Here is an 18,524-nt window from a genome sequence, read left to right as displayed (position 1 = left end):
CATCAAAGGGAAGTCCCTGAGACTCAGGCCACACTTAACACAATGTTGAAGCCCCACGCTGGATTTACAGCGCCACTTCTGACTCCTTGTATCCTGCCCAGGACATCAAACTGCATGCCGCTGGGTCTCATTGCAACCTCTTGATTTTATTAGTTGGAAGCAGAAGGAAAATGTCTGCCCAGAGTTGGTTTGGGGTTTGTTTTCTTTCTTGGAAAGCCTGAATTTTGCCTTGTGTTTACCACTGGGGAACATCCCTGCCTGTATCTCTGGCCATAACTGGTTCTAGCAGGTTGCCCTTCTTCTTGAAGGAGTACTATGGGTCCAGACTTCAAACAGGTCTGAACTGCTGCAAAACAGATGTAGAGGCAAGTGGGTTAGGAGTGCAAAGGAAAAAAGAAGTCTGCCAAAGTAAAGGAAGCTCTTCTCCCAGATGGTATCTACACTAAATATTCATTGAAATTTAGTCCCGTTCATCACTACTGACTCACTCCTTTCTGTAACCCTGAATTTAGAAATATATCAATTGGAGGTTATGATTTTGTATCTGGAGGGAAAAAAGACTTTTAAGTCTCCGCATGTCATTCCTCAAAAGCTAAATTTGAGGGGTTTGAGCAAACAAGATTAAAGAATTACAGTATTTTTATTAAAAAATAATATTAATTACATATTTTGTTGTCACAATGATCAAATTTCCCCCTGTATCTCATTCTTACTGGAGGAAGGAAAGAGGGAGGATGGGGGGGGGGGGAGAAGGAAGAAAGAAAGGAAAGAAGAAGGGAGAGGAGGAAGGGAAGGAAGGAGGGAAGGGAGAGAGGAAGGAAGAAAAGGAAGGTGGGATGGAGGGAGGGAGGAAGAAAGGAAAGGAGGGAGAGAGGAAGAAAGGAAAGGAGGGAGGAAGGAAGGAAAAGAAGGAGGGAGGAAGGAAGGAAGGAGGGAGGATCGAAGGAAGGAAAGAAGGAAAGAAGAAAGGAAAGAAGGAAGGAGGGAGGGGGGAGGGAAGGAAGGAGAGATCGAGGGAGGGAAAAATAACCAATCAATTCATCAAAATATCAAAAAATATATGTAATATTCCATACCTATGGACTGGTTGTGTTCTTATAACCTTTGATTGGGTTTATGCTTGTTCTTTATGAATTGTAGTACTTTCTCTGAGATTTAATTGGCAATGTTATTTAATCCTCCTGTGGTGCATTTTCAAATAAGTTAAACAGTTTTAGAGATTCTCATTCTCCCCTACCCCCTTAGGAAAGCAAGAGCTGAACTAAACTTATCCTATGTAGCTAAAAAAAAAGATTAAGACATTCTTGTTGAACAAGTTTGCAGCAAAATCTTAATAATCTTGACATCCAACTAACTCTCTTTTTTTTTTTAACCCTTGTACTTCTGTGTATTGGCTCCTAGGTGGAAGATTGGTAAGGGTGGGCAATGGGGGTCAAGTGACTTGCCCAGGGTCACACAGCTGGGAAGTGGCTGAGGCCGGGTTTGAACCTAGGACCTCCTGTCTCTAGGCCTGACTCTCACTCCAATGAGCTACCCAGCTGCCCCTCAATTAACTGTCTTTTTGCTGTCGTGATACTAACATTCTTGGGGCCCTACATATATAGATAAATCTAGACATGGTAGGGACTTCAGGAAGCATGTAGTCTAACTCCATTTTACATATGAGGAAACTGAGGCCCAGGGAGTTTAAGTGGTTTGCCTAAGATCACACAAGTAATAAGAAATAGTATTTGAACCCAATTCCTCTGACACCAGAACCAATTCTCTTTCCACTATACCAAATCTATAAAGTAAATATTGTAATTTACAATACTCTCCCCCTCCTGTGAAATTTGGTAATTTCTAACCCCCTGCTTTTTGATGGAGTAGCCTTGCCATTGGTTTTTCATATGTAAATCTTAGTCATAAAATCCAGTAGTATTTCATATGCATCCAGCCTATATATTTCTATCAAATAAGCTGAAACCTTAAGAGTAGGTAAAAAAAAAATCAGAAACACAAGAAAAAACAATCAATGATTTTTCATTCTAATGACTGACTATCTGTTGAAATGCTAGCTAGTACACCAAATTAATGAGTTTTGCCCTCCTAGAGAAGTGAACTCTGTTGCCTATACAGATCAGAATAATTATCTCTCTGTTAGGAAAAGGGGACTTACCAATCCTTCAAAGTGACATTTTCCTCAGCTTGTCCTCAGAGGCTCTTTTTTTAGCTTGACTTCCTGCAAAGCAACTATCTACTTTGTACTCTGTAAAGCAACACCTTTTAAGGATCCTGACTTTAAAAGACTTATTAAGATGGATATAGTTTTGGGAGCCTTCTGATTTAACAGTCTTGGGCATCTCTTCATTCGACCATTCTTTATATTGCTGAAACCCCTTGTTTCCTAACTTAAGATAAAATCTTTGAAAATTAATGATGTAAGCAGGCCCAGAAGAGCAATATATAAAGTAACAGAAATATTATACAAGGATCAGTTGTGATAGACTAAACCATTATCGCAAAGCAAGTTTCCAAAAAGTTTCCAAAACAAGGGACTCATGATGAAAAATGCTTTCCACAGCCAGAGAAGGAACTATTGGAGTCTGATTGCAGATCAAAGCATACTATCTTTCACTTTATTTCCTTCCTAGAAGCTACAATAAAAATGAGATTTTTATTGTATCTTCTATCGTGACATGAACAATATGGAAATAAGTATTATTTGAAAGCACTTGTATAACCTTTATAAGATTATTTGCCACCTTGGGGAGGGAGAAAATCTGAATCCTAAAATGTCAGAAAACAATCATCAAAAATTGTTTTTATGTGTAACTGGAAAAAAGGAAGGAAGAAAGGTAGGAAGAAAAGATACAAACCAGGAAGGAAGCTCCCAGTGTGCTGTACTCCATGGTAGAAGTCCCAAGTTTGAATACTACAATAGTCATTTAACAGCTATGGAAACCTGGGCAAGTCACTTAATCTCTGTCAGCCTCAGTTTCCTCATTTGTAAAATGGGGATAATACCTACCTCCCTGGGTCATTATAATAATCAAATAACCTAACATATAAAACCCTTTTCAAACTTTAAATTTCTATATAAAAGTTAGCGGCTACTGGACAATAATCCATAACATTTATTAAGCACATACAATGTACCAATGCTTAGTCTTTAGTTATAAAAGGTACCATTAAACTGGAGAGCAAATGACTTGGCTTCATCATTTTATTGCCATTTTCACTGAAGATGCATAGCAGACCTAATTAGAGAATCACAGAATTTGAAAATTGGTAGGGATCCTCAATGATCATTTAGTCTTTCTGATAGACAAAAGGAATCCCCACTGTAACTTACCATACAAGAGTAGAAGTAGACCTTTCAGATTTTTTGTGTTTTGTATCGAAATTAAATAGTTTAGCGATACTGAATCCTTGATTGTAATCTAACTTAAAAACTCAAAGTCCATTTACACCATTGAATGCCTTTATGAAAACATGATAGCTTATAACTGTTAGCATAAAATAAAAGTGTGGTGGTGCAGTTAATCCAGTTTTACACTTCATCTTTTTTTTTTAAGTTATTTGAGGGCCAATTAAATTAGACCTCAAAAAATGTAGAAGATGGAGGTAGAAGTAGTACCAATTTTTGTTTTATGTTAGTATTTGTGAAATTTTATATTCATACAACTTTGTAACTAGATGTGTTGCAATCTGTTATACTCATACATTTTTTAAAATACAGCATAATGGGAAAAGTTCTGAACTTGCAGTCAAAAGACCTGGTCCCATTTCCCAAGTTACTACCTTTGTGACTTTAGGAAGTAACTGGGATTTTGAGCAAAGTTTCCTTGTCTATGAAATGGAGTCAGCGTAGCCTACTAGACAGAAAGTTGGTCTTCGAATAAGAAGGACTTGGGTTCAGGCCCTAGATCTGATAAATACTGTCTGTGTAACCTTGGGCAAGTCACTTGCCTTTTCAATGCCCCAACTATTTCTCTAAGTTACACAGCAGGTATTCATTTATTTTGATAGGAGTTTCCTCACTGAGCATTTGTTATACCAATGATATGAGAGAGAGAGAGAGAGAGAGAGAGAGAGTGAGAAATTAGGAACAGCTAAGTAACAGTGGATGGAGCACCATGCCTGGAGTTGGGAGGATCTAGGTTCAAATCTTGCCTTAGACACTTTCTGTGTGATGCTGGGCAAATCACTTAACTCTGACTGCCTAGCCATTGCCACTATTCTATACTAGAATTTAATATTAAGACAGAAGGTAAGGGGGTATGCGTATCTGTACATATATTTTTTATTTTTAAATTTAGAATTTGTTTATAAATTATAAAATTAGTTTTAAATTTAATAAAATAAAATTTTATTTTCTAGATTTATTATAAAGTATCAATTTTATTATAAAATATGGATATATATGCATATGTGTATATATTATAGTAAAATTATTTTATATCCTATTCTATACTTATTACAGTTTTATCATGTCATATATACATATAAGAAACTTCATGATAGAGTAAAAGAAGCCAAGAAACCTCAGTTTCTAGACCCAGCTTTGCTGCTAACTTCATTTTTCACCATAGGAAAATCATTTAACTTCTCTAGGGCTCAGGTTCTTCATCTTCACTCTAGGAACACCCCAAATATTCAGTTCCCCTAGGACATACTTTCCAACAGGTCAGCCTTGAGCAGGTGAGATGAGATTTATCTCTGGGATCTGTGCCAGCCCTTAATATTCAGTGATTTTTGGAAAGGGACTAGTACCAGTGATGGGCAAACTACAGCCCTGGAACCAGATGTGGGGCCCCTGAAATGTTCTATCCAGCCAGGGGACATTATTCCTAATCTGATGAATACAATGAGTAGGACACAATACAGTGAAACTTCCATAGAATTGCCTTAGAAACAGACTGACAGCATAATGGCCCTGGGGGAGGGGGGGGAGAAGGGGAAAGCAAGAGCATAAATCATGTAACCATGTTAACTTTTCTAAAAAATAAATATTAATAAATGGAAAAGAAAGAAACAAGACTGACTGATGAGCATTTCCTTTCCTTTGACCCCCTCTTTAAAAAGTTTGCCCATCACTGGTCTAGACAATAGTGGCATGACAAGTTACAAGCAGCAGTTGAGTCTTTCTTACTCTGTGATAATATTCTGTTTTCAGTTTGCTGCTTACATATAACAGAGATACCTTCTTTATAAAATATTCTAAAACTTAACAGAGAAGTTCTGCCCACCAAATATACATTAGAATTCACAAAAGGTAAAAACCTCCCAGAGGAATCATGTGGGGATATTATTGGTAAATTCTCCCTGAGCCAAACCAAACAATTTTACTATTTAAAGACCCCACAATGGGAAGGTAATGAGTGACTAAGGAGCTTGGTGAGCTTCATTGGAAGTGCAAAGGAGAGATTCCATCATACACATAATAGTTGTTACACAGTATAAGGAAGTAGCTACTTTGTTTTTATGCCCAACTAAATTTTGAGTTGATTTTTTGAAGTACATTTGCAACTGCTGTGGCCATTTGTAAACTCATATAGTTGCTAATATGGGTGCCTTTGAACTATTTTCTCACTACCAAACAAAATAGTATAAGACTTAGATTATAAGGTTTAGAGCTGGAAGGAATCCTAGAGTTGTTATCATCTAAAGTTAAGTGACATGCCCAAGGTTACACAGAGGAAATGTCAGAATAAGAACTTGAAGCTAGATCTTCATCACTATGTCATGTCACTTTTTTGGAGGAAGATGATAGGTTCTTGGAGAGGCATGATCACTCATTCAAGCAACTTGGGGACCATGGATTATGGTACAAACAATGCAGTAATATTTTGATTTGTAAATTGTATCCTATTCCCCCATCCACTAGCACTGGAACTCTAGAGACCATTAACCTTCAGTCAATAAACATTAAACACATACTATGTGCCAGGCACTGTGCTTAGTACCAGAAATTCAAAAAGAGACAAAAAAAATCCCTTTTCTTAAGGGCCTTACAATCTAATCTTTATATTTGATTGAACTTCAACTGACATCAGCTGCCAACGCCTGACATTTGAGTTTCTCTGCCCCTCTGTAAAATAAAAAACTATCCTTAAATACATAAGTTCTGTACAGTTTTAGAGAGAGTTAGTGTGGTGTAGTTTAGAGAAAGGTAGACAGGGAAGTCAGGAAGATCTGAGTTCAAATGCTGCCTCAGAAACTTGCTACCTGTGACCCTTAGCAGTCACCACTTTTCTTTTTATTTTCTTTGTTACATTAAAATTCCCAGCTATCTCCCTCACTTTCTCTCTCCTTACTCGAGTGAATGCATTATTTGACAAAAAGATATAAGTATTTATAAAACTATGTCTTGCCTATGTCTATCAGTTCTTTCTCTGGAGGTAGACAAACACAAGTCATTCTCCAAATAGTATTTCTGTTGCTGTATGTAATGTTCTCTTGGTTCTGTTTATTTCACTTCATAATTTCATGTAGGTCTTTCTATGTTTTTTTAGATTCACCTGCTTGTCATTTCTTATAGTGCAGTAGTGTTCCACCCCATTCATGTGCTACAACTTACTTGTTCAGCCATTCCCCAGTTGATAGGCATCTCCTCAGTTTCCAGTTCTTTGCCACCACAAAGAGAGCAAGTATAAATATTTTAGAACTTTGGGTTCTTTTCCTTTTCCCTTGATCACCTTATGAAATAAGCCTAAACTGTGTGTGCCTTTTGACCTAGCAATACCATTTAACTTTTCTATACTTCACCTTCCTCATCTATAAAATTAGTGAGTTGGGCTCAGTGACTTCAGAAGGTCACTTCCTGCTGTAAATCTATGATCCTATTTTAAAAGGGATGTTTTTTCCATAATTTTCATTATTTTTTTCCAGATTACATGTAGATACAATTTTTAATAATCATTTCCTGACATTTTGCAATCCATTTTTTCTCCTTGCCTCCCATGCCTTCACTCTCCCTGAGACAGCAAAAATCTGATATGTTATCATGCATTGCCATGTTTGTCATATATTGTGAAAGAGGATTATATATATCTTAGTTCTAGAGCTGGCATGGGCCTCAAAAGCTATGTAATCCAACCTCTTCATTTTATTGATGAGCAAACTGAGGCCCAAGAAGATTATAAGTGATTTGCCCAAGTTCACACAGAAAACAAGTTTCAGAGGTAGAGCTTGAATCCTTTTCCTCTGACTCAAGAGTTACTATACCTTGCTCCTTTTTCTGTCCATGTACTCTAAAGTATAATCAATCAGTCACTAAACTACATTTACTAAATACTTAGTATGTGTCAGACACTGTGCTAGAAATAAAGGAAGACAAAAACCAAGTTTGGGCTCACATTCTAATGATGAAAATAGGATAAAAGTATAGATAAATACTGAGTTAAATGGAAGATATTTTCAGATGAAAAATCACTAACAGCAGCTCAATGACCCAAAAAAGATTCTTGCAAAAGATGGGATTTCACCTAAGTTTTAAAGGAAGCCAAGAAAATAAGATGTTGAAGAAAAGATAGGGAAAGCATTCTAGGCTTATAGGGGATGGACAATGCAAAGCCATGAGAATAGCTACTAATGATAGCTAAGGTTGACAATAGGGCCCCATGCCCACAGGAGTTATATTCCAAGACCTACTATGAATGGCTGAAAGCATAGATAAAAGCAAACTGCTGATTCCATATATAATATTATTTGTACATACAGTCATATAATGAAGAGGACGAAGAGGAGGAGAAGGAGGAGGAGGAGGAGCAGCAACTAAGTAGACCAGTCATTAGAGATCCTGGAGTCAGGAGAACCTAGTTTCAAATCTGTCCTCAGATACCTCCTAACTGCATTCATTATATGAACCTGGTCATGTCACTTAACCCCAGTTGTCTAGCCCTTACCACTCTTTTGCCTTAGATCCAATTTTTAGTATCACTTATAAGACAGAAAGTATGGGTTGAAAGAAAAAAGAAAGAAAGAAAATGAGCTGCAGGATTTTGAACAATAAGGAGATATATGGGCTTTTAAGGAAAAAATAATAATAGTAAAAATGGAGTTTTAAGAAGATTCGTCTGGTAACTAGCTATTGAAGTCCTCATTATGAAATTAAAATGACTGGTTTCTCCAAGACTATCCTGGAAAATCATGCCAAATGTTTTCATAGGTAGGTCAGAAATAGTAATCAATTAAAGGAAACTCAAGTTCTCTCTGACAAAATTTAGTATTGCTTGTGAAATATGGAAGATGCTAGCACAAGACCATCAACATGGTATGCTCACATCAAAGAAGGAGCCATGGTCTTCTGTGAGGAAAGGAGAATTGCATTAGCTCAAAAGAAACATGAGATGTGCAAATTTAGAGATATCTCCATTTCATATGCATATGAGCTATTTGTGTTTGGCCTGTGGTAGAACCTTCCAAGCACATAGTGGTCTGATCAGCCCATTGGACACATTGTACATTGACCCTGACATAATGATGTCATTTTGATCTTCTTCAAGTATGAAGAACAACAACCAACCAAATTGCAAAGACTTCTAATTGAAAACCAGTAATGGAGAATATTTAATTAAGAAGCATGGCAGTGGTATATAGAATGAATTGAAGGAAAGAGCAATTGGAGGCCAGGAGTCAACAAGGAAGATATTTCAGTAATCCAGGCATTAAATAGTGGAAGCTTGAGCAAGAACAATGACAAAGGAAATGAAAAGTAATGACATTTCTGAGACATTTCAAAAGAAGCCTTGGCAGAAGTTGGTGATAAATTGGAGGGAAAAGATGAGGGGAAAATCTCAATATTTCTGGTCTAGGACACAGTAAGAACTGTCATATCACTGACTTAATGGGGTGATTAAAAAAAATCAAGCCAGTCAGGATTGGAGTGGCAGGACATAGAGAAAGTTCAGGAACTTTTTTTAAATATGTTGAGTTTCAATTGATGAAAGGACATTCAAATAGAGGTTTTTTAGGCATTTGGAAATAAAGAACTAAAGTTCAGGATTTGAGGTGTAGATTTAGAAGGCAATAATTGAAGTTAGAAGAATTAAGGAGTTCCTCAGGGAAAGGAGTGAGTGTGTATATATTGACTACATAAATGTATTTGTGTAAATATATACATATGAATGGGATTGGGGCAGAGAGAGAGGGAGGGGAAAGAGAGGTAGAGAGGAGAGAGAGAGGAGAGAGAATCGATCTTGTATCAAAAGGGCCCTATAGTCAGAAATACCTGATTTCAGATTCTGTCCTCAAATATTTACTAACAGTGTGATCCTGAACAAGTCACTTAATTTCTATTTGTCTCAGTTTCCTCAACTATAAAATGAAGATAATAGGATACACACCCCAGGGTTATTGTTAAGAATAAAATAAAGTGTTTAGCATAGTATCTGACATATAGTAGGCACATAATAAATGTCTATTGCCTTTCTACATCAAAAAAGATATTTAGGAAGAGAAATTCCATAGTTCTGACTTACTCTAACAACCTATATAGCTGTATAGTCATATAATTTATATATCTATATAGATATCCTTAAACTTCTTGCTACAGACCAACCTTCATTTAATTAATTTGTGTTGTGATATTGGCATGCAATCAAGAGCTCAGGTTAGAAGAAACTTCAAGGGAACTCTAATTCATCCCTGGAAAGGCATGAGGAGGTGTTCTTGTATTCCCATTTCACTAAATTATACAAGTATCTTGAACTGTCAAGAAGCAGATACAGAAGGCATTAGATGAGGAAAAGAGGCTCTTCCCTCCTCATTTGGTAACTTTATTTCCATCCCCCTAGTTCTTAGAAGATGTACTACCTCTCTATTTCTTCTCTTCCAATTCTCTTCTTCCCTCACCTTTCCTTTCTCTCCTTATCAAAGGTGGTTGTTTTGGAGAAAAAGAGAAACAAGTAGGGGATATAATTCAGGTTATGGAGTGGGATCATTTTGGTCTTCTTCACTTTGAACCCTACATTGAGATTCCTTTTATAATGTTAGAATTGACTAAATCAAGATACCTATAACCAGGGGTGTGCTTCTTGCTGCTAAGATGTGACACTTTGTTTAATCTGGATCCATTTATTTATTGTAAATATGGTAACACCTCTGATTTATAAGGGAAGTTGGGAAGGTAAGCTAGTTGGAAGAAAGATGATGTGATCCTTTTTTATATATTAAGATTCAGGTGATGCTGGAACATCCAAGTATAGATAGCATAGAGACATTTAGAAATGCACAAACTCTCTGTGTGACCCTGGGCAAGTCACTTGACCCCCATTGCCTACCCTTACCACTCTTCTGCCTTAGAGCCAATACACAGTATTGACTCCAAGATGGAAGGTAAAGATTTAAAAAAAGAAAGCAAGAAATGTACAAACTCTATGCTTGATACCAGAGGAACTATACAAAATAAATAAGACATGGTCCCAAGTTTCCTGGATCATACTATTTAGTACAAAATGATGTATACACTCTGTATATAGTTAAAGAACTGGAATACTCTATGTACAAAATAAATGCTTGAATATATGGATGCTATGAAAATGATGAAGAAAGAAAGGATACTAATAGAATATTAGGGAGGGGAATGAGCTAGATCTGGTGAGCTAATTTTGAGCTAGATCTGAAAGGCTGCAGAGGATTTCAACAGGCAAAGAGGCAGAGAAAAGGCATTGGATTTGATGCAAGGTTAGAACTAAATGATCTGAGTTGAAATTCCAACTATTATCTACTTAGCTATGTGATCTTGGGTGATTAATTACATTTCTCAAAGCTTCAGTTGCCTAATCCATAAAGGGAACAGACTAGATCATCTGTGAAGACTTTTATCTTGAAGTTGTGTGACCCTATGGAAATTTAGGGAATGGGAGGGCATCTTTAGATGTTGGCTTTGTCCAACCATCTTTGATCTTAGTGGACTTCTTGAAGAAAATAAATCTGTTAAGAGAAAGATAAAAACTAATCTCTTCTCTAGTACCTTTTATTCTGTACTAATGTTTATTTGTAAAAGTGAACAGGAAAAATATAAAGTCATGAAATTTTCAGCATGTGTGATGGTGCCAAGCCTCAGAATCTCTTTGAAACTCAAATAAAGATCTTAAGTATCTCTTGTCATTCCATTCTTCTTTCTTGGAAGTTAGCAGTGGAAACCCAAAATAAGACTCTTCCTAAGATCGAGCTTCAGAATTTTAAAATTTGTCTATATAACTCTTGTCAGGGATGGAATAGGTTGCTTTCATGGCACATCTACTTGGTGTGATTTAAAGGCTAATTAGAGAGCTCCCCCACCCAAAAATATCTCCCCTCCCCCATTGTCATTTGCTTTTGTTGCCCTTCCAAACAGATTTACATTATTACTGGTATTGGGTGGCTGGGCAAGTAAGGCTGACAAGTTTTACAACCAAAAAACAAGGACTTGATATCATGCATAAATCTTCATAATTAAGATTTGAAATATTTTTCCAAAGACAAGCGAAGAATCATCTATGAAGTTATAAATTTATTCTATGGGTCTAAAAACTTCAGTTGTTAACTTAGATAACTCCCTCTGACCTATTACCTTTTGCCTGGCTGGCTTGGGGTGCTATGTCTACTAGGTGCAGAGTGATTGGTTTTAACTAATCATGCATTCCAGGGAAAGTATGGGGGCACCCTTCACTTTTACTCCCCTGTGGCTTGGAAAAGAATCTCTGGAAATGGAAGGGAACTTTGTTATGTAATGAATTATTTGAGTGTATTTTGGTTCTCCATGTGATATCACATTGAAAAATATGAAATAGCTGATTCTGTGACTGGTATATTGGGCACTAGGAAGCTTCCTCAAAGGAGAAGGGAAGAAGGATCTTTGATTTGAAGGCTGGAAAGTTTTATGGTAAGAACTGGGGTTAACATATTTTTATCTGGGTTCAAAAGGGTGAGTAGGAGACAGGAATAGACAATAGGTGGGGGACTTAACAAGCTGGGGAAATACAGTTCAATGAGTGGTTTGGGCAAACAACAGGAGTGACAGTTGAGTCTCAACTGCAAACCCAGATCCACCTAGTCAGGGATAAACACAGTTTAACAAATACACACGCAATGAGAACTTTAAGGTATGAAGAAAACAAACAGAGAAAACAGTTTAATTGTCATTTGAAAGGATAGGAGAGGGGGTGAGGTAAAAAACTATCTAACTGACCAGGACTGGAGTCAAAAGGGAAAGTTTCTTAGCCAACCTGGCTTCTGCCAGGTTGACAGCTTGGCTAAGGACCTGAGGGAGAGGGCTTGAGTTTGGGGTTCTCACAACTGATCCAGAGATGTCTTCAGGATACCAGGAACCAACTCCTCCACAGCCAAAGATCCAAAAGTAACCAGGTAGGGAAAGATGTCTGCAAACTGTCCACCAGAACACAGGCCTCTCCCCTACTCAGAATTGACTTGCAGGATGATATCTTCAGCCTTTACAACCTTCACCAATCTCCAAGATCCCAAGTCAAATAGGTTCTGCTCCAAACCCCTCTCAAAAACAGCAATGTCTGTTGCTTCCTCTCTCCTCTCTACCCCCTGCATTCCATTCAGAATGTCCATGACTTCCAGCAAAGGTTTTCCCTAATATGCTTGCAAAACGCTAAATAACTAATCTCAACCAATCTTATTAATTTATCTCATAAGAGAAGAGTATGGTTGATATAAAATGTATTATCATATTCTCTTGTGCCTCCATATAACAGGCAAACACACACACACACACACACACACACACACACACACACACCTCTGAGTGATTAAATAATGATGTTTTCAGAGAGAAAAGATTTTAAAGCTAATTTTGAACTTTCCTGCTATCCCTGCAGACCCTGGGTCACCAATAGAACTGATGTATGTGTGAGAGTTAAGGCCAGGATCAGTTTTATGTATCCCTGTCTGCCTTTCAAAGATAAATGCAGATTGGCTTATCTATCATTTTGTACTATACAATTCTCACTTCAGTTAGAGTGAGTTATTAGAAGTTATGCTTTCTTATACTTCAGTAATACTTCACAAGGACTGTCGATCTTCATCAGCTACTATCCTATTACTGTCAACATTTTATCATTTTGCATTGTCTGGGTCAAATTTAATGGCTCTGTGGGAGTTTTGTTTTCTTTTAAATAATAAAGGAGACTGGTTTTACTTATTTTTCAAAGGTTCAAAGCACAACATAACTTAACAGTTTACTAGCTATCATAATTATTAAGCACTGAGATATATATGTATACAAATACATATATGTAATCAAAAGCATGAAATACAAAGGTGGGAGTGCTACCAGAACTGACATGAATTTCTAATACTAATATCCACAATAATAGCAGTTATTTAGAGCTTTAAAATTTCCACAGTTCTTTAGATATGTTACCTTCTTCAATTCTCACAACAACCTTATGGGATAGATGTTATTTTTATCCCCATTGTCCAGAGGGAAATGAAGAAATTGAGACTGTTGGGATAAGTGGCTTGCCTAGGGTTACACAGTTAGTAAGAGTCAGAGGCAGAACACCAGCCCAGGTCTTCCTGCTTCCAGGTTCAGTGCTATTTCCATTATACCACCTAACTAATAGAGTACGACCCTGGGACCCCTCCTGCATCTTGCCTCAGGCTAGTTCCCAAGTCTATCCTTGAACCTGTGGTTATTTTTCTCTATGGCCAGAATGAAATATTGCTTCTCTCGTAGTGATAATTGAACCTGACATTAAAAATTGTTTCCTAGAATAGCTGCTGGATATTGACTTTAAGAATGCCAGGAGAACTGAACCACCTCCCTAGAGTAAGCTGAGAAAATGCCTCTGAGACAGTGTCCAGGAAAGGTGGATATTGCCACTGCCACTTCAATTAAATTAAACACATATTTATTAAACCCCTTTCATCTGCAAGACATCATGCCACTATCTGTCTCCTCTAAAAGTACAAGATGCTTAATGACAAACCAAAAAAAAAAAAATCAATGTAGGTTATATCCCTGATCTCCTCCTAAACTGGAAAGTTATTTCCCTTTGGTTAGTTAGTTCAACCCTGAATTGTCACTAAGGAGCTATGTGTATGTCAAGTAGCATCCACTACCAAGCCATCAGCTTACCTTTTTGCACCTTTGTGATTTCACTTCCTCTGGATACTCATCTCTGGCCTGCCTATGCTTAGCTTTCAGGTTACAAAGGAATTGATAGACCACTGTTATATCTCCCTTGTGCCCTTACCCATCTCCTTTTCTACTTCCTCTCTCAAAGAAAGACCAGAAATCTTTATTAGTATTACTAGTACCATCATTGTTATTTTTGGTTCCCTTCCCCTAGACATTTTCTAGTAAATCATTTGATTTTCTCCAGGGGATTGAAAGAGAAAGATACTTCAGAAGCATGTAGCAGAGCTTCCTCACATTTTACCACATTGAATACAGAATTAGAAGGCAGAGATTTATTTTTTCCCACCTGCAATAGCCATATTTGTGAACCTATGGCACATATTCTGGAGGGGGCTTCTCCCTTCCCTCTCTCCCCATGCACCTGAGAACATTTTTCATATCACCCTTCCCTCTAGCCAGCAGCCCAATGGGAGCACTTCCTTCCTCCCCTGTCTGGGGTAAGGTGGGGGTGGGGGCTCACATACAGCATGAGGGTTGCAGTTTGGGCACTTGGTCTCTAAAAAAGTTTGCCATCACAGTCCTATAGGGTCTGGAGTTAATGCTAGTAATCTTTTCTTTTTAAAATTTATTTATTTGTTTGTTTGTTTGGAATATTTTTCCATGGTTACATGATTCATATTCTTTCCCACCCCTCCTTCCTTCCCCTTCCCATAGCCAATGAACAATTCAACTGGATTTCACATGTATCATTGGTTAAGACCTGTTTCCATATTATTAATATTTGCAATAGAGTGATTGTTTAAAGTCTTCATCCCCAATCATGTCCCCATTGAGCCATGTGATCAAGGAAATGTTTTTCTTCTATGTTTCTACTCCCACATTTCTTTCTGTGGATGTGCATAGCATTCTTTCTCATAAGTCCCCCATAATTGTCCTGTATCATGGCATTTCTGCTAGTAGAGAAGCCCATTACGTTAGCTTGTGCCACTGCGTATCAGTCTCTGTGTACAATGTTCTTCTGGTTCTGCTACTTTTGCTCTGCATCAGTTCCTAGAGGTGGTTCCAGTTTACATGGAATTAGCAATCTTTTCTAGTCTACAAAAACCTCTTTTACCTTTGAAAGAGACCCAAGCCAGACTTTAATAAACTGACAAAAATAAGTTTCACCTTTTCTTTTGATGGTTAATCAGCATACTTTCTCCACTTATTCAGAAGCAGAACTGGGAATTTATCTATATATAGTAATAGTCCAGGGTCTCAACTTCTAAAGAGTCTCAATTAAACCAATAAAACCAAATGATAGTGATTTGGGTCTTTAACTTTTCTTGTCATTTCTTAGCAATCTTGGGTTTTCCCCAGGCAAGCAAACTTGCCCCAGTTTTTAACATTGCTGTTCGTTTTGGCATGTAAAATCTGCCTCATCAATTCTCTTAAACTATTCTGACCTTTCTCTTATAGTGGTGAGTGATATTAGGTCATCTTTTAAACTAATTCATGTTACAGCTGGTCATATGTCATGCATTTAGCAATTTGCATTTCTTGAGATGTATTTCCTGTAACTGCCTCCCTTTTCTATGCCTTTGTCCACCAAAGTTTCCTAAGCCATTAATTTTTAATAACTTAGATGATGACATATATATAGTGTCACACAATGATTAATGGGTTCAATGTCACCTTGTTCTGTATATGCCTTTGATGTCATTTTAACTCTTTAAACCCAGTCCAAACCTAAAACTTATTTCTGAAATCCTAGAATCTTTTTTGGGAATTGTCTGCATGACCCAAAACAGGTCATTTCATTATCAAATAAAGGTTCAGTAACCAGAATGTCAACCTAGATTATGTTTATCCCTATAGCTAAAGTAAATTTTTAGCAGTAGAAGAAATGTGTAAATAAATACAGTTACCAAAAGCTGTGTTGTAGTGGAAGGAGTTCTGGACTGAAAATGACATAATACCATCCCTACTCATGTTTTGCTGGTAAGCCTTGGACAAGCCATTTTTAATACTCTGAACTTAAGTTTCATCCAATGTGAAATGAGAAGTTTGGACCAGATAGTGTCTAAAGTCTCTTTTAGCTAAAAAAATTGAATCTATGAAAACTCAGATTCAGGAGAAGAATGAGTTTGGCAAGAAGCTAATAGCTTATACTGTTAAGAGTTAGAATTGTTAGGATTGTTACAATCATACATGAAGAGCTAGAAGAAACTTCTAAAGCCATCCAGTCATTTCACAGATGAGAAAACTGAGACTCAAAAAAAAAGTTCAAGTGACTTACTCAAGATCACATTAGTAATGTGTCAGAAATGGAATTTAAGCTTAGGTGCTTTAACTCTGGAGTCATCACTACACTGTCTATTTTATTCCTAATCTTGAAATGTTAAGAAAAAAAGACACTATTGGTGGAAGGGAGGGAAACTCTAGGGAAAGAGGCAAGAAAAACAACATGCCAAATCTCAGGCAAGACTATAAACATAATAAATCATAGCAGAATATTAAAGTACTGCCCTTGCATAAGAAGGAAAAATGGGAACTCTTAAGAAAGGGACTCTTAAGACAAGTTAGAGAATGGATTTTTAGAATCTAACTTATATCAAGAAGTAGGAGGGCATGATTGTGGGGATAAGGAAAGGGTTTGGGGAAAGGTGGATTGGATAAGAATTAAAAGGTAAAGAGTAAGGGACAAAGGGAAGGAACTTTTGGAAAAGTGGGTCAATTCAGAACGAGAGAGCAAGGAGAGAGGATAAAGGAGGGTTTTTAGGAAGGAGCGTGAATTGGAGTTGTATTGGTAAAAAGGAAATTGAATATCTGAAGAGGAATATGGCAGAAAGAAAGGAAGAGGGGAACAAAGAGTGAGGAGAAATGGAGTAGACAGAAATGCATAGTTAGCAACTATGGGCTTGAGTGTAAATGGGATGAATTCACCCATGGGAAGAAAATGGATAGCAGAAAGGATAAAAAAACAGGATCCAACATTGTGTTTTTACAAGAAACACACTGAAAATGAGAGACACACATAGGGTGAGGGGCTTAGCTGATCCAGAGAAGGCCAGGGAAGTACCCATGATCTCTTGATAGAGTTGGGGCAAAAATGGATATAATTAGAAGGAATGAACAGGGTAACTTTATTATATTGAGGGATACTACAGATAGTGAAATATTACCAACATTGTACCTGTATGTACCAAGAGTTATAGCATCCAGATTTTTAAAGGAAAAACTAAATGAGATACAGATGGAAATAGATAACATAATAATAATAATAATACCAGGAGACCTTAATTTTCTTCTCTCAGAACTAGAATAATCTAACCCAAAAAATAAGAAAGAGATAAATAGAACCTTAGATAAGTTTAATATGATAGATATCTAGAAAGTCCGCACACACCTGCATGAAGCTAGTAGTAGATCTAAGCTTGAGCATACACATAATCCAAATATAATCTCCTGTAAGACAGCAATGATTTGGAAAGCATAAATATTCTGTAAAAGTCTTACTTTAATATTCATCACACTATAGAAGAAATCATTTGTGAGGCGTTATGGCATTGGAAACAAAGTTCCACTGGATATGAACAAGCTGGAAAGGCTTGGTTTTGGAAATAGTATGATCCTGACAACAGATTGTTTCTGCTGTCTAAGGATCAATCTGGTTAAATATGGCCCTGGTAATGAAAGTTAATTGAGAACCAGATGGGTTTAGTTGATCAAATTAAATGCTGATAGGAACATGGAGAAACAGACCTAGTATTATATTGCTAGAGCAACTGAGAATTGTGTTTTAAAAAACAAGATGGAAATATGCATTAAGATTTGTAAAGCTGTTCATACTTATTGACCTAGGCTAGGGATGCCATTACTAGGATTAGGCCCAGGAGCATTTTTGAGAGAGTAAAAAGCTGTGTATGTAGGAAAATATTTTTAGAAGCTTTGTTTGTAATGACAAAATAGCATAAATGCCATGACTGGGAGAAATTGGCTACATAGATATTGATATTTGAATGTAATGAACTGTATTGTGTTTTTAGAAATGACAAATATTAGAAATATAAAGAAAATAAGGGAAATGCATGAAGAAATGATAATAACACAAACTATGGTCATATTTCAAAAAATAACGGCCTTAAAATCAAGAGAAAAAAGCATCAAAATAAAGAAAATCCAAAGGGAATTCAAAAGCAGAGGATGTCTATATTAAAACACATACATAATTTACACATGTACAAACAAATTATAAATAATGTGAAGTTTGTGGTTTTATACATAAAATTTTAAGCATTTATTTAAATTTTAAGGGTGGTGGTGGTTACCAAGTATATAATTAAAAATTTGGAAAGAAAAGTTCCAGGTTATACCCAATTAAGAGAGGCATTGTCTGTTCACTCCAATTTGAGATAGAAGGACATTGGCTTGCTGCCTACAGGCACAGCCACCTAAATAAGCTGAT

General features: G+C 36.8%; 1 protein-coding gene across 2 annotated transcripts in view; it reads left to right on the top strand.

Annotated features, from left to right (window-relative positions):
* The window catches only part of FMN1 (formin 1), a 537,406-nt gene that overhangs the window by 513,411 nt on the left and 5,471 nt on the right, over positions 1 to 18,524 (top strand). The window lies entirely within an intron of this gene.

Source organism: Gracilinanus agilis, chromosome 2 (genome assembly GCF_016433145.1).
Source record: "Gracilinanus agilis isolate LMUSP501 chromosome 2, AgileGrace, whole genome shotgun sequence".
NCBI lineage: Eukaryota > Metazoa > Chordata > Mammalia > Didelphimorphia > Didelphidae > Gracilinanus > Gracilinanus agilis.
Note: the sequence above shows the minus strand (reverse complement) of the source record. Positions and strands in the feature narration are given on the sequence as shown.